The sequence below is a fragment of the Heteronotia binoei genome, chromosome 10, assembly GCF_032191835.1.
Source record: "Heteronotia binoei isolate CCM8104 ecotype False Entrance Well chromosome 10, APGP_CSIRO_Hbin_v1, whole genome shotgun sequence".
In the NCBI taxonomy this organism is placed as follows: domain Eukaryota; kingdom Metazoa; phylum Chordata; class Lepidosauria; order Squamata; family Gekkonidae; genus Heteronotia; species Heteronotia binoei.
Window position 1 is genome coordinate 97,630,198 of NC_083232.1, and position 25,220 is coordinate 97,655,417.

A 25,220-nucleotide genomic window follows, 5' to 3' on the forward strand; every position below is an offset into this window, starting at 1 on the left:
AAGGTCAGTGCGAAAACGCCCTTGGAGTCAGTATCTGGCAGAATCTTACACAACCAACCCAAGTCTACATCCCCTAGCACAAAACAAGGCCCATACCCAGAAACCCACGGTAAGCAAACACTTCTAGAAAAGTTATCTATTGACACAAAAAAGGAACACCAGCAGCTGGTTTCCCCTTTCTTGACTCAAATTTACACCTTTGTGGTTCATTCTTACAAGTGCAATTATGTTCCAACTGCATGATTCCTCAAAGAAAGCCCCAGTCTAGTCAACCAGTAGTTCCCAAATAACTACTGCATACATCCAAATAGCCCCGAACCAGAACTGGCATCACCAGGGATCATTTAATTCATGAAAAGAAGCAAAAAGAACACCAGATACTTACTGACCAAAGTCCACCAATCATTCTTCAGGGATCAGCATCATGCTGGCTGTTGCGGCGTCCTTCCTTGCAGAGATGGAGAAGGGCCTCACTGAAATTTTAAAGAGGAAACGGCTTTATTCAAACTGTCAATAAAGACTAGTTAGTGTAAATCATTCTTTTTAATTGCAGCTAGGTGCCTGGAACTTGACCTGGGTGGTCCAGGCTAGCTTGATCTCATTAGAGCTCAGAAGGTAAGCAGAGTACTTGGATGGGCGACCACCAAGGAAGTCCAGGGTTGCTATGCAGAGGAAGTCAAAGGGCAAACCACCAGCATTGGATCTTGGAAACGAAGCAGTGTCAGCCCCGGCTAGCACTTGAGAGGGAGATCACCAAGGAAGTTGGCAATGGCAAAGCACTATTTGTATGTGCAACTCAGCAGAACTTTACACACAGAGATAGATACATGGATTGGAATGCTTGGCATCAACAAACAGAGGGTGTAATGCACTCAGAAACAGTCTAACACTCATGACACTGAATCAATCCTCACCCAGTTATGAGCAGCAGTGAACTGTAGCATGTCCAGAGCTCCAGACCACTGGCATAAAGGATTCAGACCAAAGGGTTACACTAAACATGAATTCAAACCCAGGATGGGCCGCCCTTGATTGTGTTCAAAGTGGAACACACATTCTGCAGGACTTTCAGTTGAACCAAGGGAAACCCACTTCAGTGGCTCAGACATAGTTCAAGCAAAAATAGTCCGATCAGACTATTTACTGGCCTCCACTAGAATCCATGGTGGACACACCACAGTTTGATATATATGCCTCTTTACCTCTTTCAAGGCAACCAGGCAGATGCATACCATGCTTGGGCAGAAATCCACGGACATATGCTCTAACCGTCCTGATTTAAAGTGGATAGGCCCTCTATTTGGGATATCTTGTTTAAATGGTCCTTTATCTCTTGATGGGAGGGGGAGGAGGAGGAGAAGAAGAAGAAAAAGAAGAGGAGGAGACTGGATTTACAACCCACCCTTCACTCAGAAGCTCAGAGCAGCTTACAATCTCCTTCCCTTCCTCTTCCCACAACAGACACCCTGTGAGGCAGCGGGGAGAGATGCTGAGAGAGCTCTGAGAGAACCGTGACTGACCCAAGGTCACCCAGCAGCTGCACATGGAGGCGTGGAGAATCAAACCCGGTTCTCCAGATTACAGTCCACTGCTCTTAACCACTATACCAAACCATAGAAACTTCCTAGAGCATTGTGTGATGCTTTGACACCCAGGTACAGATCTGGACATAACGTCACAGCTGTGTGCTGCTAATTGCTGCAATCCCTGGCTCCCAAAGCCCCCAGGGGTGGCCAGTCAGGAGATACCAACCCTACCTCTTGATGATATCCTTGTAAGAAACAGTTTGGTGTAGTGGCTGAGAAGAAGACTGCAGCTTGATACCCCGCTCCTCTCCCCGAAGCAGAGATTCAGAGTGGCTCACAATTTCCTTTACCTTCCCCGCCCCCACAACGGACACCCTGTGAGGTGGGTGGGGCTGAGAGAGTTCTTACAGCAGCTGCCCTTTTAAGGACAACCCCTGCCAGAGCTATGGCTGACCCAAGGCCATTCCAGCAAGTGCAAGTGGAGGAGTGGGGAATCAAACCCGGTTCTCCCAGATAAGAGTCCACACACTTAACCACTACATCAAACTGGCTTGAGTGTGTGGACTCTTATCTGAGAGAACCAGGTTTGATTCCCCACTCCTCTACATGCAACTGCTGAGGTGCCCTTGGGTCAATCATAACTGTCAGAGCTGTTCTCTCAAAGAGCAGTTTCTGTCAAGAGTTCTCTCAGCTCCACCTCCCTCACAGGGTGTCTGTTGTGGGGAGGGGAAGGGAAAGGGGATTGTAAACCACTCTGAGACTCCTTCGGGTAGTAAAGGGCGGGGTATAAATCCAATCTCTTCTCTTCACATGAAGAGGCATTATGGAACACACAGCTTGCCATTGGTCACATTGAAGCTACTGAAGTAAATTTTGAATTGTTGGTTATCCATTGTACAACAAGTCCATTTTAAAACTTATACTTAAGCAAAAGAACACACACTTGGCTTTGCAGTTAATGAAGGAGAAGCTAGGAGGTCTGGAGTCCATCAAAGGTAGAAGAGCCAGTCTGGTGTTGTGGCGAGAGCAGAAGATGAGGATCTGAGAGGTTCAAGTTTGAATCTCCCATGGAAGCTGGCTGGGTGACCTTCGGCCAGTCACACACCCTCAGCCTCACCTACCTCACAGGGCTGCTGTTGGAAGGAAAAAGTGGAAGAGAAAAGAAAGCCACCATGGGCCCCCTACTGGGAAGAAAAACAGTATAAATTAAGTTTTCTAAAATCTATAAAATGATTTTCAAGTGCCATTTCCTTGCCCAATTCTCGCTGCTGTTCAACAAACACATATTTAGCTCACTAGACACATCCCCCCCACAATCCAGGGCTAAGCAAGACTCTCAGAGACATCTCAGCTTATTTAAAATGCCTTCTTTCCTCAGTGGGAGCCCGCAAAACAACCCATTTTCTCCACTGGTCACCTCACCTCTGCTGCTAATGGGGCCAACTTGTGCCTAGATTGTTGTTCACGTTGCCATGGCAGCAGTTACCTGATGGGATTCCATTCCAAGACACATAGCGACAAATGCTCATATGTCATGGCATCACACATCGGATGCCCATCACAAACAATGGTGTCTGGCAGTGAGCTTTTTAACCAGGATGGGCTGGGTTCCAGGAGATCTATCAGAGCCCCTGAAAGATCATTCACAGTCAGCTACGCTCTGGTCAAACTTGGTTTGCTTGTTTTAGCTTCTCTACCTTCTCTGAAAACTGAAGCAAATAAATACAGACTGCACTGCTTCCTTGGTTGTCTGTGGGGCTTACTCCCGAGTGAACATGAACATGTCAGACTGTATGTTCTGCAAAAGCTCAATTAGAGAGGCAGCGTGGTGTAGAAAACTGGTTTGGTGTAGTGGTTAAGTGAGCCACCACCAAGTCAGCCTTTTTTCATCTGAGGCGGGCAAGGCAGCTGGCTCCTTTCCTAGAGCGTCGGGACCTGGCAACAGTGATCCATGCAATGGTCACCTCGAGATTGGATTACTGTAATGCCCTCTACATGGGGCTGCCTCTGTGCCGAACCCGGAAGCTGCAGCTGGTGCAGAACGCAGCTGCCAGACTGTTGTTGGGGCTCCCAAAATGGGAGCACATACAGCCGGGGCTGCGTGAACTGCACTGGCTGCCAGTTATATATCGGATTCGTTACAAAGTGCTGGTTATCACCTTTAAAGCCCTATATGGCCGAGGACCTGCCTACCTTAGGGACCGTCTCTCCCCGTATGAACCCCAGAGAGCACTGAGGTCAGCAGGGAAGAACCTGCTGACTATTCCCGGGCCAAAAGAGGTAAAGCTACAGAGTACCTGCACTCGGGCCTTCTCTGCTGTGGCTCCACGCCTATGGAACCAGCTTCCGGAGGATATGCGGGCCCTGCGGGACTTTGAACAGTTCCGCAGGGCCTGCAAGACCATCCTTTTCCGAATGGCCTTCACCGACCAAGAGAAAGACTGCTGAGCAAACTTACCATCTGTATAATAGCACCAACATATTAGTTAATTTTATTGCTTTTAGAATTTTAATAGAGTTTTAATTAAATTGTTGAATTGTATTCTACTGTTAAATATTGTACAATGTAAATTATTGACTTGTGTTATTAGCCGCCCTGAGCCTGCCTCGGCGGGGAGGGCGGGATACAAATAAAAATTGATTGATTAATTGATTGATTGATTGAGCAGACTCTCATGTGGAAGAACTGGGTTTGATTCCCCACTCCTCCACTTGCACCTGCTGGAACGGCCTTGGGTCAGCCAGAGCTCTCACAGAGCTGTTCTTGAAAGGGCAGCTTCTGGGAGAGCTCTTTCAACCCCACCTACCTCACAGGGTGTCTGTTGTTGGGATGGGGGAAGGAAAGGAGATGGTAGGCCGCTCTAAGAATCTGAGATTCAGAGTGAAGGGTGGTGTATAAATCCACTATCTTCTTCTTTTCTGTCTTGTTTGCTTCCCGTGCCCCTTCACTTTAGGAGAGCATCTGAGTGAGAGCTGCTACGAAACATCTGCCTCAGGTGGGGAGGAGGCCATTGTTATGGCAGGCTTCCTGATAGGCAACAGATGGCCAAAATTCTCAATGGAACCCCACCTGGTGGTGGTTCTGACCTTGAGTAGGCCCTGAAGGTGGAGACCTGAGGCCTTCTAGTGCAGGGGCCCCCAGAGAGCCTGCAGGCACATTTGCAATTCTGTCATGGCATGGTGGATTCAGCCACAAAATGGCTGCCAACCTCAAAATGAATGTCACCGGTTAGCTTCAGTAACACTACGCAGTTCCTTGTGCTGCCGTGCTGCTCCTACAGCATTCTTCAACTTACAGCCTTACACAAGATGACCCCGACTGTCACAGAAGGGGAGCATAAGCACCAGAGCACAAACATGACGCCTACATTCAAATGAGCACACCTGCAGTCAGAAATTAGGGACAGCTGGAGAATTGACTGGCCTGTCACTGATATTTTCATGTCCTGGAATCATAAGAACATAAGAGAAGCCATGTTGGATCAGGCCAAAGGGTTAGGGTTAGTCCATCCAGTCCAACACTCTGTGTCACACAGTGGCCAAAAAAATTACACACACACACACACACACACACACACACACACTGTGGCTAATAGCCACTGATGGACCTCTGCTCCATATTTTTATCTAACCCCCTCTTGAAGCTGGCTATGCTTGTAGCCGCCGCCACCTCCCGTGGCAGTGAGTTCCACATGTTAATCACCCTTTGGGTGAAGAAGTACTTCCTTTTATCTGTTTTTACCTGACTGCTCAGCAATTTCATCGAATGCCCACGAGTTCTTGTATTGTGAGAAAGGGAGAAAAGTACTTCTTTCTCTACTTTCTCCATCCCATGCATAATCTTGTAAACCTCTATCATGTCACCCCACAGTCGACGTTTCTCCAAGCTGGAAGAAGAAGAAGAAGATATTGGATTTATATCCCGCCCTCCACTCCGAAGAGTCTCAGAGAGGCTCATAATCTCCTTTACCTTCCTCCCCCACAACAAACACCCTGGGAGGTGGGTGGGGCTGGAGAGGGCTCTCCCAGCAGCTGCCCTTTCAAGGACAACTTCTGCCAGAGCTATGGCTGACCCAAGGCCATTCCAGCAGGTGCAAGTGGAGGAGTGGGGAATCAAACCCGGTTCTCCCAAATAAGAGTCCACACACTTAACCACTACACCAAACTGGCTCTCCCCAAGAGAGCCCCAAGCTAAAGAGCCCCAAGCGTTTTAACCTTTCTTCATAGGGAAAGTGTTCCAACGCTTTAATCATACTAGTTGCCCTTTTCTGGACTTTTTCTAATGCTATAATATCCTTTTCGAGGTGCGGTGACCAGAATTGCACACAGTATTCCAAATGAGACCGCACCATCGATTTATACAGGGGCATTATGATACTGGCTGATTTGTTTTCAGTTCCCTTCCTAATAATACCCAGCATGGCGTTGGCCTTTTTTATTGCAATTGCACACCGTCTTGACATTTTCAGTGAGTTATCTACCACGACCCCAAGATCTCTCTCTTGGTCAGTCTCTGCCAGTTCACACCCCATCAACTTGTATTTGTAGCTGGGATTCTTGGCCCCAATGTGCATTACTTTGCACTTGGCCACATTAAACCTCATCTGCCTCGTCATAGAATCATAGAGCTAGAAGGGACCTCTAGGGTCATCTAGTCCAACCCCCTGCACAATGCAGGAAACTCACAAACACCTCCCTCTAAATTCACAGGATCTTCATTGCTGACAGATGGCCATCCAGCTTCTATTTAAAAACCTCCAAGGAAGGAAAGCCCACCACCTCCTGTAATGGCTTGGATTTTGTTCCCCAGATAAAACTTTTTTTTTTCCCTTCAGAGAGAGAGAGAGAAATCCTTTTCGAGGGCTCTATAAGGCAGAACATGCAATTACTGGTGGTGGTGAAAAGTGCTGTCTACCAGTCACACCAACTCACAGCGATCCCTCATCGTGGTTTCAAGGCAAGAGAGGTCTGGAGGTGGTTGGCCACTGCCTGCCTCTGTGTAGCAACCCTGGGTTTCCTTAGTGGCCTCCCACCCTACTACAAATCAGGACCAGCCCTGCTTAGCTTCTGAGATCAGAAGAGACAGGGCTAGTCTGGGACATCCAGGCCAGGGCAATTTGTCTGTCACCACTACATATCCACATCTGAACAAAGAAGAAGAAGATATTGGATTTATATCCCGCCCTCCACTCCGAAGAGTCTCAGAGCGGCTCACAAGCTCCTTTCCCTTCCTCCCCCACAACAGACACCCTGTGGGGTAGATGAAGATATTGGATTTCTATCCCGCCCTCCACTCCGAAGAGTCTCAGAGCGGCTCACAATCTCCTTTCCCTTCCTCCCCCACAACAGACACCCTGTGAGGTAGATGAAGATACTGGATTTCTATCCCGCCCTCCCCTCCGAAGAGTCTCAGAGCGGCTCACAATCTCCTTTCCCTTCCTCCCCCACAACAGACACCCTGTGAGGTAGATGAAGATATTGGATTTATATCCCGCCCTCCACTCCGAAGAGTCTCAGAGTGGCTCACAATCTCCTTTCCCTTCCTCCCCCACAACAGACACCCTGTGAGGTAGATGAAGTTATTGGATTTATATCCCGCCCTCCACTCCAAAGAGTCTCAGAGCGGCTCACAATCTCCTTTCCCTTCCTCCCCCACAACAGACACCCTGTGGGGTAGATGAAGATATTGGATTTATATCCCGCCCTCCACTCCGAAGAGTCTCAGAGCGGCTCACAGTCTCCTTTCCCTTCCTCCCCCACAACAGACACCCTGTGAGGTAGATGAAGATATTGGATTTATATCCCGCCCTCCACTCCGAAGAGTCTCAGAGCGGCTCACAGTCTCCTTTCCCTTCCTCCCCCACAACAGACACCCTGTGGGGTAGATGAAGATATTGGATTTATATCCCGCCCTCCACTCCGAAGAGTCTCAGAGCGGCTCACAATCTCCTTTCCCTTCCTCCCCCACAACAGACACCCTGTGAGGTAGATGAAGATATTGGATTTATATCCCGCCCTCCACTCCGGAGAGTCTCAGAGCGGTCACAATTTCCTTTACCTTCCTCCCCCACAACAGACACCTGTGAGGTGGGTGGGGCTGGAGGGGGCTCTCACAGCAGCTGCCCTTTCAAGGACAACCTCTGCCAGAGCTCTGGCTGTCCCAAGGCCATGCCAGCAGGTGCAAGTGGAGGAGTGGGGAATCAAACCCGGTTCTCCCAGATAAGAGTCCGCACACTTAACCACTACACCAAACTGGCTCTCCGCACATCAAACTGGCTGTCCGCACACCAAACTGGGAAGCTCAAAAATCAGCTAAGATTTGTTTTCAGCATCAAGATGCTATTGCTCGTATTTATCAATTTTTGCACAAAATACGAAAACATAAGGGGGGGGGGGTGTTCAATACAAAATGCCAACGCATTGGCCAGGAATACCAATACATAATGTGAATACTTTGGCCAGGTGCAACTAAGATACGAGATATAATTGCAATTGTACGTCGACAGATATCAAAAGCATGGGCTTCCAGTGGTGCCCTGTTCTGCCAGTACCATTAGGCCATGTTCAAATAGCAAGCTTCAGTCAGTCCCAGGGAACCGTAGGAATCATATTGCAGGAGCTGCGTCACCAAACTTCAATTCACCTGGGTTCTTGCACATGGGCCACCATGCCAACTAAAAGACTGATTCAAAAGTTATAACAGCCATAAAAAGCTGGTTTTAGAAAAAAAATGTAGTTGAGAATGTAGCCTGGAGGAACAAAACAGCTGTTCCTTGGGAAAGTGGTTTGAGAAGCCCTATTTTATTCCTAAGCATAGGATTTTTTTTAAGATAAAGGTGCAAGCACCAGTTGTTTCCAACTCTGGGGTGACGTCGCATCACAACGTTTTCACAGCAGACTTTTTACGGGGTGGTTTGCCATTACCTTCCCCAGTCATCTACACTTTCCCCCCAGCAAACTGTGTATAGACTAACTTGCTTAATGTAAGAGCCATATAGAATAAATGTCAGATGTTTAAGGGAGGGAGGGAGGGAGGAAGATGGGGGAGGGAGAGGTAGAAAGGCAGCAATTTTAAATGCAGCTACCAGCTGGTTTGTCTTGGAGAAGTGATTTAAACAGAAAAATGCCTTCTCCAAGCTGGCTGATGGGGTGGCGAGGTTTTTGAGAGCCGCACAATATGTATGAAAGAGCCACGTGCGAGTCCCAAGCCACAGTTTGGCCACTCCTGGCATAGACTGACGTCCTACAACAATTCTTTTCAAATACAGCAAAAGCATAAAGCTTTATCTTTGATACCTTCAATTTTGTTTAACATGCGGAAGCAGTAACAAGCAGCCATATCATTTTACAGTTTCTCAAAGGACATCATTTTACAGTGTCAACCCTTCAATTCAACTATACACTCAAGAGTGACGTTCAGTCTGTCAGTATGCCAAAACAAGGGGTGGGGTGGGGGGCTTGGGGGGAAAAAAATCCGTATAACCAGAGGGCATAATTTGTCTAGACATTACATCTATAGTACTGCGTAATTTCTCTCTTTCTATTGATTATCTAATGAGCCTTTTAACGAGGCACTCCTGTTATGGCTGATGGATGTACAGAATGCATTTCCTAATTCCATTTCGGAAGCTAAATGTCAGTCTGGAGATTGAAGATCAAAACCATCACACCAATTAAACATCTGTGATGGGCTTCCTTGAGAGACAAAAGGGACATCTAATACTGCGGAGTTGTTTTACGCTCATGAAACTCATCAGATAAAACTGAAAAATCTTAAAGCTTTACATGGGTATGGGGCTAGCAAACAAAACACTTTCACATGCATTAATTTTGTTACAATATGTACAACAACCGGGCAAGATGAGTCTGGTGAGACTCAAACTCAGTTCTTCCAAATCTGAGAGCTCAGCAGAGTTTCCTGGTGTATTATTCATACCATTTATTCCCATTTATAAAAATCTATCTGATGTCATTAGGGTTTGTAGAATCTTTCAGGCTCAAGTGCCATGTTCTACTGGAGAAAGTTTTTCTTCCAGACGTTTCGTTCTCGGCTGCGGAGAACATCCTCAGTGGCGTTGCAGCCGGAGCAGGCGCTCTGACCTTCTTGGCTGCTGTGCATTGAATGGAGCCAGGACTGCTGGAGAGCTGCTATTTCTAGGCTGGAGGGGGTGTGGTGAAAGGGCAATTGGTTTGTGGATGTGCCCATTGTTTGGTGGGGCTTCCTGGAAGGGTAGTGATAAGGAAAGCCCCACCAAACAATGGGCACATCCACAAACCAGTTGCCCTTTCATCACACCGCCTCCAGCCTAGAAATAGCAGCTCTCCAGCAGCCCTGGCCCCACTCAATGCACAGCAGCAAAGAAGATCAGAGCGCCTGCTCCAGCTGCAACGCCACTGAGGATGTTCTCCGCAGCTGAGAACGAAACGTCTGGAAGGAAAACTTTCTCCAGTAGAACACAGCACTTGAGCCCGAAAGAGTCTACAATCCCTAATGATGTTACCAGCCATGAAAACCTGAAATCCTTGATCTATCTGATGGTCCATGCTAGACCTGATCTTGTCATATCTCAAAAGCAATGTCACAAAGCACAGGAAACCACAGTGTACAGAATGCAAACCACAAAATCAACACTGGGTAGCAATTATGCTGTATTGCAATTTATAATTAAACAATATAGAGTCAAAATTTTTCTATGCCTATTTCTCTAAATGTCCATTGCTATTAGAAGTCCAACAGTTAGCATCAAATACAAGAATCTTCTCCAAGACTCTCCCCTTCCGTTGCAGAAATATAAAGTCCAAGACTACAATGTCACCCGTTTGTTGATTGCAGCAAATGGCTGTCCAGTTTCTAATGAAGATAAGGAGCGACAACATACATCCCAAGCAGGGCTTCTTCTGAGCAGGAACACAGGAAAGCAGTTCCGGCTGGCTTGGTGTCGGGGGTGTTGCTTAATATGCAAATAAATTCCTGCTCGGCTTTTTCCTACAAAAAGCCCTATGTGAAACAGGGGTGGCATCAGGGGGTGTGGCCTAATATACAAATGAACTCCTGCTGGGCTTTTTCTACCAAAAAAGCCCTGATCTCAAGTATTAATGTGTTTCAATTCCAGTCTTCTTCAGGTCAATTATCATTATACAAAGGAACTGACAGGAAAAGCTAAGCTGGGTTGGCCCTGATTAGTATTTGGATGGGACCACCGAGGAAGCCTAGGGTTGCTATCCAGAGGCAGGCAACGGCAAAACACCTCTGAATGTATCTTGCCTTGAAAACCCTACAGGGCTGCCGTAAACTTCAGCTGCATGTCCTCATGGGGACATATGTATGAGCACATATACAGACAAGTGCTTTGCCAGCTGCATTGGCTTCCAGTTGAGTATATAGGATGAAGTTCAAGGTTATGGTATCAACCTTTATGCCCTTTGCAGTCTGGGACCAGCACATCTGCAGGAGAGCCAGTTTGGTGTAGTGGTTAAGCGTGCGGACTCTTATCTGGGAGAACCAGGTTTGATTCCCCACTCCTCCACTTGCAGCTGCTGGAATGGCCTTGGGTTAGGCCTAGCTCTTGCAGAGCTGTCCTTGAAAGGGCAGCTTCTGGGAGAGCTCTCTCAGACGCACCCACCTCACAGGGTGTCTGTGGTGGGGGGGGAAGGTAAAGGAGATTGTGAGCCGCTCTGAGACTCTGAAATTCGGAGTGGAGGGCGGGGTATAAATCCAATTTCTTCTTCTTCTTTCTCTCCTTCTCCTCCTTCCTCTTCCTCCTCCTTCTTCTATCCCACTATACCCCCTAAAGAGTTTTGTATTCTTTAGATCAACATCTACTGGTGATCTCCGGTCCAAGAGATATCTGCTTAGCCTCAGTCAAAGCCAGAGTCTTTTCAATTCTGGCTCCAGCCTGCTGGAACACTCTTCCAGGTGAAATCAGGGCCCTGCTGGATTTGTTACACTTCCGCAGGGTCTGTAAAATGGAGGCTTCCGCTGGGCCTTTGTGGTTGAGGTGGTAGATACCAAATTAAAATACTTCCCTGCTCCACCCACCTGTTCCATCTTCTGGCGCTATTTGCTGGTTCTGCTTTTATGTTACTTCCGGTGGGAGTTTTGCCACTCTTTAAACTATCAGACCATCTGAGCACATAAGCCGGCATTGACGGCACTTTCACCACCACTGTCCTCAGCTACCAACTGAAACAGTGCTGCGCCCTCCTCGACATGACAGCCCTTTCACGTCGTTCAGGGATTTGCCAGTCTTCAGCACAATCTTTATTCTCTGCTGAGAGATCAATGGGGGTCGCTATGTTAGTCTTAAGCGGAAGAATGAAGTTCGAGTCCACTTTTAAGGCCATCACAGTTTTATTCTGGGTGTGAGTTTTTGTGTGCAGCCACACTAATTCAGAGCCCGTTTATGGGGAAAGGTGGAATATAAGCCTATTAAATAAATAAATACATTGAAATGAACAATGACCAGTCCATACATATAGGGCGAGCAGTACATCAGCAAAATGATGTTTAAGATTTGGTCCTTAAGATTCAAGGACAAAACAGGAACAACAGCCTTAGTTTACATGTTTACCTTGTTTGGGTTTAATTCTGGGGGGGGGGGGGGGGGGGACACAGTGAAGAAAAAAAAATATGTTAAAATTGGAGGTTGATGTGTAAATGCATGCTTCTAAATTGTGAAAAGCCAAGAGACCCTGCCATTATGCTCCATCCATCTCCTCTCAAGCACGGAAGGGGACCTTACAGCATTGTCTTCTTGGAAGTGGGGCAATTGACTATGCAGAGTTATCTCCCCTGTGCCCAGACCAGACAAATGTATTCCAATCTACCGTTCCAAATTATATTACATTCTACTATTCCGGGGGTGGCCAACAGTAGCTCTCCAGATGTTTTTTTGCCTACAACTCCCATCAGTCCCAGCCATTGGCCATGCTGGCTGGGGCTGATGGGAGTTGTAGGCAAAAAACATCTGGAGAGCTACCGTTGGCCACCCCTGTACTATTCATTACATTCCATTACAATCTTACTATTCTAATCTATTATTCCAAATACAAAATAAAATAAAAAGAATATATGGCCCTTTTAGATGATTGATGAGAATAATGTTCATATGTATGGACTGGTAATTTCCATGTCACTGTATCTGAAAAGAAAGAAGAAAGAAGGAGAAGGGGAAGGGGAAGGAAGAGGGGGAGGAGGAGGAAAAGAAGAGGAGGAGGAGGAGACGACTACAGATTTATACCCCGCCTTTCTCTTTGAATCAGTCTCAGAGCAGCTTGCAATCTCCTTTATCTTCTCCCCGCACAACACCTTGTGAGGTGGGTGGGGCTGAGAGGGCTCTCACAGCAGCTGTCCTTTCAAGGACAACTCCTACAAGAGCTATGGCTGCCCAAGGCCATTCCAGCAGCTGCAAGTGGAGGAGTGGGGAATCAAACCCGGTTCTTCCAGAAGAGCCCAAACACTTAACCACCACACCAAACTGCACACAAAAACTCATACCTTGAATAAAACTTTGTTGGTCTTAGAGGCCCTCAGACTTAAACTTTGTTCGTTATTCTCTGCCGTATCTGATCAGGCCCTGTTTCTGGGCTTGGGTTTGCCAGGTCTCTTCCCTTCTGGCCTCTGCCCGCCTCTCCGATTCCCTGCTGGGAAAGGTCCAGTTAGCCAGACAAACAGCAGCTCTCTGGAGTAAGCATTTTGGAATCATTAAGGCAAACCAACTTTATGTACTATGTTGCACTGGAGAAAAAAGGTGAATGCATCTTGTGCACCTTTTTTCCCCCTCCCTCCGAAAAAATGAAACATTACATCTGGCTTGTTAAGCTAATTTTGCTAATGCCAGCTGCAGTCTCCCCCCACCAAGTTCTTGTTACTTAACATGGCCCAGGAATCCCGGCTTTCTTGTATTTGCAAGATCAGAGGAGGACCACAAAAAATGTGGGAGTTAAATACGTCCAAGAAAATCAACAGGATTTAATGAGGGTGTGTGTGTGTCCCAATCTTTATTAGGCATCACCTGGTGGGGGGAAGGAGGAAGTGAGGACTGTTGCTAGGCAACCTGTCCCCCCCTCCAATGCCCATGTCTGAGAAGGACTCAAGGGGTCTGCCAGACAAGATGCTACATATGCATGGTGGTCTCTCCAGACTCTTTGCTCTCTGATCCACGGCAGCTGCCTCCTCCCCACCCACCCCACCCCCGCTGGTTTGAAACTACAGCACCAGGGAGGTTTTCCTGCAAATTCTTTTCCCTGGGTCATTTTCTTCACTGCAACCCACTCATACACACATACACTTCTGCCACGAGAGCAGTGCACTGCTCTGATGAAGAAACAACACCTGCACCCACAGCTGATTCTCTAGCACAGCCGGGAGCGGCTGGGGGGGGCGATGAAGGTTGAGAGTGAAGTGGAGGGACTGAATCTCACTTCCCCCTGACTCAATGTGCCAGCCTGGCACTCAGAGCTGCCTACGTCCCGGTGGGATAATGCAGCACAACCGAAGTTATAGTAACTGAATAACTAGGAATATATTGACACAATACAAAAATCATACAACTGATACATAAATAGTCAATTGGAGTCTAAAGGTCAATTCCCAAAAGTTCACAAATCCATCAACAGAGTCCCGATCGAAAGGAAATCGACTTGATTACGCCTGCTTCGAATCTTCTTCCAGCAAGGGGTGCTCCATAATAACAATATATCTCAACCAAAGGACAACAAGCTCAGAATATCTGTGCATTAATTGTATTAATTGACTATTTGTGTATTAATGGTATGATTTTGTATTGTTTCAATATATTCCTAGTTATTCGGTTACTATAACTTCGGTTACTATAACTTCGGTTACTATAACTTCGGTTACTATAACTTCGGTTGCGCTACATTAATCCTATTAGTGACCTCTCTCTCTTCACCATACGTCCAGGTGGGGTCTGAAGATCTCTTGGAATCACAGCTGATCCCCAGGTGACAGAGATCAGCTCCCCAGAGACAATCACTGCTTCAGAGGGTGGAGTCCATGGCCTTATAACCTGCTGAGGTCCATTCCCTCTCCTCCCCTCAACCCCGTCCATCCCAGGCTCCACCCCCAGGCATTTCTCAACCTGGACATGGCAACCACACTTAATAATTGGTGAGTGCTATCTTGCTGCCATGAGTAAGATGGGCAGAAATACAGTCTCCTATTTATTTATTTACTTTATCTATACCCCTCCTTTCTCCCCAATGGGGCCCACCAAAGTGGCTGACCTATCTTCTCCTCTCCTCCGTTTTGTCCGCACAATGGCCCTGTGAGGTAGGTCAGGCTGAGAGGGGGTGACTGGCCCATGAGCATTCTGCCAGCTTCCACAGCTCCCTAAAGGCAGTTCCGCTGAGATTCTGGTAGCTGCTCGCTGAATGCAGCCATTTCCCTGGAAATCATTATGCTGTTTCTTGTTTCCTGTGTGCGAGACGGCAGCACTTCCCCTCCGCCAGTGGAAAAGAATGAAGATGACAAACAGCTGATTGCCAGCCATTCGTCTGCCCAAAGACATAGCAGATAATGTTTGGAGCAGGTGGGGAGATTCCCGTTTTCCAGCAGCCTGAACAGGGAAGGCATCCGGGAGAAGAAATCAGACTTCCTGGTTGAACCATCTTATGTTAATACAGGGATCCCCAATGTGGGGCACATCACGGGTACCATGCTGCCCACTAACACTGTTCCTGGCACCCGGGTGTTTTTAGGAAGTGATTGGGGTCAGGTGGGGGTCTTGCCCAGCAAGGCTCTAGAATGGCCCCTGGAGATCAGATTGGCTGTACAGGTTTAAATAATAGATTAAAATAATAGAACAAGGTAAGATTCCAGTGGCACCTTTAAGACCAAGAAAGTTTTATTCAGAACGTAAGCTTTTGTGTGCATGCACACTTCTTCAGGTGAGGAATGAGGTACAGGGAGCAGAGCTGCATATACAGGAGTTACATGTTAAAAGGTAAATTAGTTGGATACGAAAAACTTCTGAGAAAGAAGAAGAATTGCAGATTTATACCCCGCCCTTCTCTCTGAATCAGAGACTCAGAGCAGCTTACAATCTCCTCCCCCCACAACAGATACCCTGTGAGGTGGGTGGGGCTGAGAGGGCTCTCCGAGCAGCTGCCCTTTCAAGGACAACCTCTGCCAGAGCTATGGCTGACCCAAGGCCATTCCAGTAGCTGCAGGTGGACGAGTGGGGAATCAAACCCGGTTCTCCCAGATAAGAGTCTGCACACTTAACCACTACACCAAACTGGTTCTCTCATTTTGCCCTCATTTTGGCCCAGGCTTACTAGCAGTAGAATAATTAACAGACATTCTCACATTCTGACATGTTACTGTTTTATTGGTTTCCCACGCGAATGACTACCCTGATCAAAGGTTTGCTTAATTTGTTACTTTTGCTATTCTGTCGTTGGATTTTAACTTTACCATTTTGCATTCTAAACCACTGCCCATCAGCTATATGCAGCTCTGCTCACTGTACCTCATTCCTTGTCTGAAGAAGTGGGCGTGCACACAAAAGCTTCCATTCTGAATAAAACTTTGTTGGTCTTAAAGGTGCTACTGGACTCCTGCTTTGTTCTATTGCTTCAGACCAACACGGCTGCCCGCTTGGATTAAAATAATGTTGTTTCAGTGCTGGTTTTACTCTCCCCTTGCTACTCTTCCTAGTATATTTTGATATATAAATATATGTTCTGATATATAAAAGCCCCTCATGAAACCCTTCCTCTGTATCTTCGCTGTTCCAGTTCGGCTGACCAGACTCCAACAGGCATCCACAACTCTCACCCGGGGTGGGGGCAGAATCTAGTCAGTACGAAGGATGCAATTTTGTAGAGCTACAGAAGTACAGAATTCCGCACTATAAAAACGTCAACTTTCACTGGAAGGTAAAAGAAAAGTTTCTACCTCTTTCAGCAGCAAGAAAGGAGCTTGGTGAAAATGTCAAGCTATAGAATACATAAGAACATAAGAGAAGCCATGTTGGATAAGGCCAATGGCCCATCCAGTCCAACACTCTGTGTCACAGAAGAACATAAGAGAAGCCATGTTGGATAAGGCCAATGGCCCATCCAGTCCAACACTCTGTGTCACACAGTGGCAAAATATTTTATATATACAAACACACTGTGGCTAATAGCCACTGATGGACCTGTGCTCCATATTTTTATCTAAACCCCTCTTGAAAGTGGCTATGCTTGTGGCCGCCACCACCTCCTGTGGCAGTGAATGTCAAGTTTATTAGCTGAAGACTACTTACAAAGCCGTCTAATAAATCAACATTACTACATAGCTATGTAAATACTGTGTGATGCTTTGATAAGGGAATAGGATTGTGATCCATTGGAATTCTTACTGTACATATCACCTTGCTTTTACTGTATTGTCACCTTTTCTCATCTACTACTTTCTGCATCACGGTATACCATTACCCAGTTTTTCGTTTGCATCGTTTTATCTTCAGTAGTCCTAGCCCTATTGCATAGTTTATTACAGGTCTTATGATGTCTGACGAATTGCTCTTTTTATATATTTTATAATCTGCACTGAGTCTCTGCAAGAAAAGATTAAAGAAGAAGAGGAGAATGAGGGGATTGGATTTATACCCGATCCTTCCCTCCGAGTCTCAGAGCAGATTACAATCTCCTTCCCCTTCTCCTCCCCACAACAGACTCCCTGTGACGGAGGTGGGGCAGAGAGAGCTCTGCGGGAACTGCTCCTTAGCGAACAGCTCTGAGAGAATCTGTGACTGACTCAGGGTCACCCAGCTGGCTGTGTGTGGAGGAATGGGGGATCAAACCAGATTAGTTTGCAGCTCTTAATCACTACACCAAATTAGCTCTCTCAAACTGAAGTTTGCAGTTTGGATGTATACACGCCATATTCTTGATCTTCTGTTTTGAGTTATGCAAATGCATAGACACAAGCAGGAGGTTCACAGCTGGAAGGCAGGACTCTCTAGGGTCTTAGACTCCACTGAGGTCCTTCCCCTTCCCCACCTCCACCCTCCTCAGGCTCTGCCAACAAACTTCCATGGATTTCCCTGGTCAGAGTTGGCACCCCTTGGTGGAAGTAAGAGGGCATACCTTTCAGTAGTCTTAAAGCAGAACCCTGGTTTCCTGTTCAGTTCAGGGCGATTTTTGAAAATACTGACCATCTACTTATTTATGTAAGTAAAAAATAAAATATCCAACTGTGCAGGCTTTGTGTTGTCAGGAGACACCATGCGTTACTAGTGTCCCCTGCCCTCCCAAGGGAGATCTGTCCTATAGCAGAGGTCCCCAACCTTTTCGAGTCTGTGGGCAGCTTTGGAATTCTGACACTGCGTGAAGAGCGCAACTACAAAATGGCTGCCTCAGGGGGAGGCGGAGCTAACCACAACGTATCAGGGATTGAGGTGATGTAGAACACTACTAGCTGCTCTTCAGCATTTCAGTCAGAAACCTTGTTTAACAGGATAGCTTTTTAAATGAAATTTTTGTGTAAAGGTATTTCCAGCCTTCCATGCAGGATTGCCATGAAGATCCGTATCCTGTGGTGGCAGCTGTTGCAGAAACAACTTTTAAAAACTCTGCAAAGTGAGTCAAGCTTAAGGGCCAGTCAGAGCCCATGCTGGGCACAAGCCCCACCCACTTTCTAAAAGCACTTAATGGGAGCCAGGAAAAGTCTTGGTGGGCATCTAAGGGCACCATTTTGGAGACCCTTGTCCGATAGCACAGTCTTTAAACCTCTCACCACTTAAGAGAAGTGAGATGCTCTTGATCAGGGGTGTCAAACATGCGGTTCGGGGGCCAAATCAGGCCCCTGGAGGGCTCCTATCAGGCCCCCAAGCAACTGGCTGTCATCTGCTTCTTTCCCCCTGTCTCTTGCTTCCTTCTGCATAACAGCTTGCTTTGCAAGGTTTGCTCAATCGCGCAGGAGCTACAGAGCAGAACCTCTATTTTCTCCATTGGCTGAGGCTCCACCCTTGGGGAGGAAGGCAGAGCTTGTTTTTCCAGGCTCTCTCAGTTGCACAGCAGAGCTACTGAGCCAAGCCACTCTCCCTGAGGAAGAAAGGAAAGAGCCAGAGCTTCCTTTGCCCAGTTCCCCAGATCCCATGGAGAAATACAAAGAAAGCACCTTTAAGACCAATGAGTGCTAACATTTTAATCATGTTTTAAGGTGGGTTTTTTTTTAAATATTTGTGTTTGTGTTCTTTATAAAGTTTATATCTCTGCTACCTAATATTAAATAAGATACACACATGGCCTGGCTCGACATGGCCCGGCCCAACAAGGTCTCATTTATGTCAGATCCGGCCCTCATAACAAATGAGTTCGACACCCCTGTTCTTGATAGTACATGCTTGAGCAGGAACTGGCAGACTTACTTGATGCCCCAGGCGGGGGTGGGGGTGGGGGAGGAACCCACTCGATGATATCTCTTGACCTGCTGGTGAAGAAGAAAGAACTCTCTAAAGTCTTAGCTGTACCAATCAATACTGGAGGATGTCGCTACCCAAAAAACAGCACAGCGACACTGCAAATGTTCCATTTCTCTAGCAAGGCCAGTACGCTAATGGTGTCCCGACCTTCCCTAACAAGACCTGACAAGCAACACGGCTGGTCTTTGGAAAATAATTTCTGTTTCCCAAGAAACAGGTAGGGTATCTACACCACCTGCTGATCTTTTGGCACAAATCATTGGAACTGAATTTGACAAGAGCTGTAGCTGCACACAAGTGAGCATCTCTTCAGTACAAAGGCAGCCAACATTTCTTCCCTGAGCCCCCTCCCTTCCTTTTGGGCTTGTTTTTGTTTGTGAGACGCTGAAATGATTTTCCCACAGAAGGTTAACCTCATTTGCTGAAGCTCTCGCTGTGCTTGCCGTGAAACGTCTTTGCTGCAAAAAAAATGCTTTTGTGCTAAATAGATTCCAGGGCCTATGGAGATGTACCTTAAACAGAATCTGCCATCTTGTATTTCAGCCACAGAGGCAGCCTGGATTTGGGGCCATTGGTGTGAAGTGTTGGCTTCAATTGGGGGTGCTCTTGAACGCAGGTCCCCGACATGGCACCCACAGACACTGTTCCTGGCACTTGCCAAGGTTTTTTTTAGTAAGAGGGTGGGACCATGGGGCTTTTGCCCAGCAAGTCTTCTGATTGGCTATTGGAGATTTGATTGGCTGGGCAGCTCTTTTGAAGCCTTGCTGCGGCAGCAGCTTCCACTACTGCACAAGGATCTTCACCATATAAAGACGAAGAAGACCATATATTTATACCCTGCCCTTCTCTCTGAATCAGAGTCTCAGAGCGGCTTTTCCTTTATCTTCCTTTATCTTCTTCCCCCACAACAGATCCCCTGTGAGGTAGGTGGGGTTGAGAGGACTCTCCCAGAAGCTGCCCTTTCAAGCACAGCTCTGCAAAAGCTATGGCTGACCCAAGGCCATTCCAGCAAGTGGAAGAGTGAGGCATCAAATCCAGTTCTCCGGATTAAAGTCCTCCACTCTTAACCACTACACCAAACTCCCAAATTACGATGAAACGTGAAGTTTGGGGGGGGGGGCAGGAGGCACAGAGGGAGGTAACTCCCACCTCCAGCCCTGCCACACCGAGATCCCTGAAGCAGCTCTCCTGTCTGCCTACTGGGACTTGACATCGTGTTATCTCCACACTGGTGCTGAAGATAAAAGCCGAAGATCAATTTCCTTACAGTAGGATTATAGGCTTTAGCAGTTCAACACTAATATATATCACTTAGGGAAAATAACAGAGGCTGAAAGTCACCAAAGTGACAGGATTGCACATGAAACGTCTAATTATGCATTTAATCATTGACTGGGCCTTTTTTATTTCAGCGCAGGGACCTAATTTCAAAGCCAGCTGAACTCATGACCCAAGAGGCAGTTAAACAGCTGTGTAAATAGAATGACATTTTTTTTACCAGCTTGCTAATAGAAGTATCACATTTTAGTAATAATAGTAATTTATTAAATGCCAAAAGCAGCCCTGAAAATATATTCATAGACGTTACGGTCCCAACATTCTATCTCTATCTTTCACACACACACGTTTCTGGCCTGTCTATACAAACATACCAGTGTCATTTGTGGCATAAGAATGATCTCCAAGGAAGCAAAGGAAAAAGGAACAATTACCTTCTAGTTAACAAAAGCTTCCCTGCCTGGTTTTCCGGAAACAGGACTTTATGCTCCACAGGCAGCTGAGCAAGCACCTATTTACAAGCCTGGCATAAATGCAAAATCAGATCTGCTACACAAAAGTTTTAAAAGGCCACGACCCCGAGACGAAGACTTGCCACCTCAATCATACAAACAACGGAAAGAAGAGAAAGAAAATAACAGGGATTAAGAGATCAGAATGCAAAGAAAGGAGGTTTTTCTTCGGTTTTTCGAAGGCTGGTGTAGAAGGAAAGCAATAGGAGACAGAAAGAGGAGGCGAGCGCTGAAAGCCATACAGAATCATGGAATCCCAGAATTGGACGGGGCCATGGAGGCCACCTAGTCCAACCCCCTGCTCAGTGCAGGATCAGCCTAGAGCAGGGGTGTCAAACGTGTGATCTGGGGGCCAAATCAGGCCCCCAAGAAACTGAACATATGAACATATATGAACATATGAAGCTGCCTTATACTGAATCAGACCCTTGGTCCATCAAAGTCAGTATTGTCTTCTCAGACTGGCAGCGGCTCTCCAGGGTCTCAAGCTGAGGTTTTTCACACCTATTTGCCTGGACCCTTTTTTGGAGATGCCAGGGACTGAACCTGGGACCTTCTGCTTCCCAAGCAGGTGCTCTACCACTGAGCCACCGTCCCTCCCCTAACTGGCTCTTGTCTGCTTCCTTCTCTCTCGCTCTCCCTTCCTTCTGCATCTCAGCTTGCTTTGCAAGGCTTGCTCTGGCACAGGCTCAAGGAAGGCACAGAAGCTACAGAGCAAAACCACAATTTTCTCCATTGGTTGAGGCTCCTCCCCATCCTGGTCCCCTGGGGAGGGAGGGAAAGAGCCAGAGCTTCCTTTGCCCAGTCCCCTGGATCCCATGAGAGAAATACAAAAAGAGCACCTTGAAGACCAACAAGCGCGTAATGTTTTAAGCATGTTTTATTTTAAGGTTGTTGTTTTTTAAATTTAGTTGTGTTTGTCTGTGTCCTTTAAAAAGTTTATATCTCTGCTAATCTTAAATAGGTACACACGAGGCACAGCCCGACACGACCCAGCCCAGCCCGATAAGATCTCATTTAGGTCAAATCCAGCCCTCATAACAAATAAGTTCGACACCGCTAGCCTAGAGCATCCCTGACAAGTGTTCATTCAGCCACACCTTGAAGGCTGTCAGGTAGGGGGAGCTCATCACCTCCCCGGGTAGCCGATTCCACTGCTGAACAACTTTTACTGTAAAAAAGACGTTTTTCTGATATCCAGCCGGTACCTTCCCGCCCTTAATTATCGCAAATCCTCTCTTCTGCTGCCTACAGGAACAGCTCCCTCCCTGCCCTCCTCTAAGGGACAGCCCTTCAGATACTTCAAGAGAGCAACGTGTCCCCTCTCAGCCTCCTCTTCTCCAGACTGAACATTCCCAAGTCCCTCGGCCTTTCCCCATAGGGCTTCTTGGTCTCCAGGCCCCTAGTCACTCTCCTCTGCATCTGCTCCATTCTGTCCACACTCTTCTTGAAGTGAGGCCTCCAGAACTGCACACAAGACTCCAGGCGCGGCCCGACCAATGCAGTGTGCAGCAGGACTAGGACATTTTGCGATTTGGATGTTTTGCCAATGTTGATATACTCCACCGGGCTAGAGCAGGGGTCCCCAAGACGTGGTGCCCACAGGGGACATTGTGCCCACTTACACATTTCCTTATGTTTCTCGAAAGTGTTGGCAGCTACAAGCATAGTCGGCTTTAAGAGGGGATTGGATAAAAATATGGAGCAGAGGTCCATCAGTGGCTATTAGCCACAGTGTGTGCATATATATATGTGTGTGTGTGTGTGTGTGTGTGTGTGCATACACACACACACATATTAGCCACTGTGTGACAGAGTGTTGGACTGGATGAGCCATTGGCCTGATCCAACATGACTTCCCTTATGTGACACAGAGTGTTGGACTGGATGGGCCACTGGCCTGATCCAACATGACTTTCCTTATGTGACACAGAGTGTTGGACTGGATGGGCCACTGGCCCGATCCAACAGGGCTTCTCTTATGTGTTTTTAGAAAGTAGGTTGGGGGAAGTTGGGCCACGTACCCAGCAGGGCTTTTTCCCGGCCATTGGAGATCAATAAACTCCAGCCAACCCACCCAGGCATCTGTACAGAGTGGTACAATAAGAAGGTCTCCGATTCAATGCAACCACCCGCAGCACAGGAAGTGACCAGCATCGCCCCCTGGGCTCATGCTGCCAACATTCAGTTCCAGAACAAGTCCCCAAAGTGCCACCATAGTCGGATCTAGGTGGACCCAAGGAGCAAGCAGGGAACCATCCTTGGAGTGACAGGGTACGAAGTCCATTCTGTCAACTTCGTGTCTAGCCAAACTGGTCTGCGGAACTCAAAGCCACCTGCATCCTTGAGTCTTTCCTACACTTGAGGTAAATATTTGAAAAAAGGGATGTTTAAACTCAGGACCCATTTGGGAAAAAAAAAACAAAGTGGCCATTCCCCTTCATAATGTGGGTGAACCACAAGTTCTTGTAATGGCTACAGCTACTGACTCTGGAAACGCCCCCCCCCCATACACACACGCAAATAGAAACTCCTTGCCAGCTTAACTGAAGACAGCCTCTTGGGAGATGACTGACAGAGCAGAAGAATACTTCAGAAAAGCGCCAGAGTCATCATCGACTCCCCGCAAAACATTTGATGAGCCAGGGCACGTACAAGACAAAATGAATCTGCTATCACAGGCTTCCACCCACTCCCTTCCCCATCTGTAATGGACGCCTGGAAAGACGCGTTCCTTGGGAGAATGAGAATGACTGACCTTGTCTAGTAGCAAGTGACAACCTCTCCAGCATTCGACAGGTTTCAAGTGGGCGGAGGAACCTGGTGGGCGTTTTCTTCCAGAAAAAAATATCTTCACATTGTCCCTGAAGCGCCGACGATTACTTGCAACTGTGGAACGTTGTCGGACTGCCCAGTCTCAAGGCAGAAGAAATTTCCTCTGAATACTGCAAATATGATGAAAACTGTAAGGAAAAGCAATTAAATGTTTTCAGTATGGAAACTTGTTTCTATTTACATTCAGCAAGCAATCTTTAGAAGAAGTGTTCTCGTGTTATAACTTCAGGATGTGGTTTATTCTTTATTGCTTGAGTACGTATGGACCTGGGGAAGTGTCTCATCGAGTTACAGCAGAATCACCATGACCCAACAAGGGGCTTTCAAGGCAAGGGAGAAGCAGAGATGGTTTGCTGTTGCCTGCCTCTGCAGAGTCTTCCTTGGTGGACTCCCAGCTTCTAAGATCTGATGAGACAGGGCTATACCATGCCGCCTCCCCTCCCATTACTCAAGTAACAACTAAAGTGGTATATTCCTAATCTACAGCATATCTGTGTGTAAGCAGGAAACATCAAATAGGAGAGGAGGAGAAGAAGAAGAAGATAAATGATTTGGAGTTGAGAGTGTCAAGCATGCGGGTTCAATGACGAGTCGAAGTTGATACAAAGACTGCGTTTATTGATAGACCGATACTTCGGTAACAGGTTCTTGAGAGTAATGCCAACTATACATTGATACAATACTTTTAAGGGCTACTTCAAAGGGATTCCAAGGAATGGGGTTGCGGGGTAGCATTCACACATAAACTATCATAACTGTTTACGTTCCCATAGCGTTATCAGGACTGTGTCCTTGCTTTCCCAGATGTCTCTCACTCCCTTACTGGAATGTATGGGAAGGTGCTGATTACTTAGTTTCAGTTCTTACTACTTCTAATTACAGGCCATAAAGCATAGAAAGGGGGAAGGGAAGGAATAACAAACTAGCAAAGTTAGGTCCTCCATGATACTTCACAGACCAGATGAGGGGAATTGGGTAGGCGTTGGAGGTGGAAATCCCATTAATCCCCAGAAAATCAGTACAAAGTCTGAGCGAGCCATCCTTCTTTTTCCTAAAAAGGACTGGGGCCGCATGGGGGGGCCGTGGCCGGTCGGATGAAGCCTCGCTTCAAGTTCTTATCAAGGAATTTTCTCAGTTCCACCTTTTCCGCCCACCCCATCGAGTAAAAATTTGGCCTTAGGTAAAGTCTGCCCCGGGATCAGTTCGATGGCGCAGTCCATGTCCCTATGGGGCGGTAGCTCATCAGCCCCCTGTTCGCTGAACACCCCTCTCAAGTCTCTATAAGCTTTAGGAATCGCATGGACCTCTTCCATAGTCAACAGACCCTCTCCTTTTGAGGTGGTGGATTGGGACCCCACTCTTTAATCCAGTGATGAGCTTTGCATCTCGGGTCATTAAATTCTATCGTCTGGTCCCCCCACTGAATGTCTGGTTCATGCTTTGCCAACCAACCTACTCCCAACACTACATCGTATGAGGAGGAGGAGGCAATTACAAAGGCCTCCTGGTCCCAATGTTCTTTAATACCTACTGGAACTAACTGAGTCTCTAATACGCAGGGCTCCCCCCTCATTACTGACCCATCCATCTGTTCAAACTGGATGGGATGCGGCAACGCCGTGGGGAGCCCC

General features: G+C 47.1%; 1 protein-coding gene across 1 annotated transcript in view; it reads right to left on the reverse strand.

Moving 5' to 3' along the window:
• The window catches only part of LOC132578015 (poly(rC)-binding protein 3-like), a 421,925-nt gene that overhangs the window by 283,597 nt on the left and 113,108 nt on the right, over positions 1-25,220 (reverse strand). The window contains exons 2-3 of the mRNA XM_060247818.1: positions 23,513-23,717; positions 386-473 (exon numbers count right to left, since the gene is read on the reverse strand). The gene's annotated coding sequence lies outside the window, so the exon portion shown is untranslated. The remainder of the gene's footprint in view (positions 1-385; positions 474-23,512; positions 23,718-25,220) is intronic.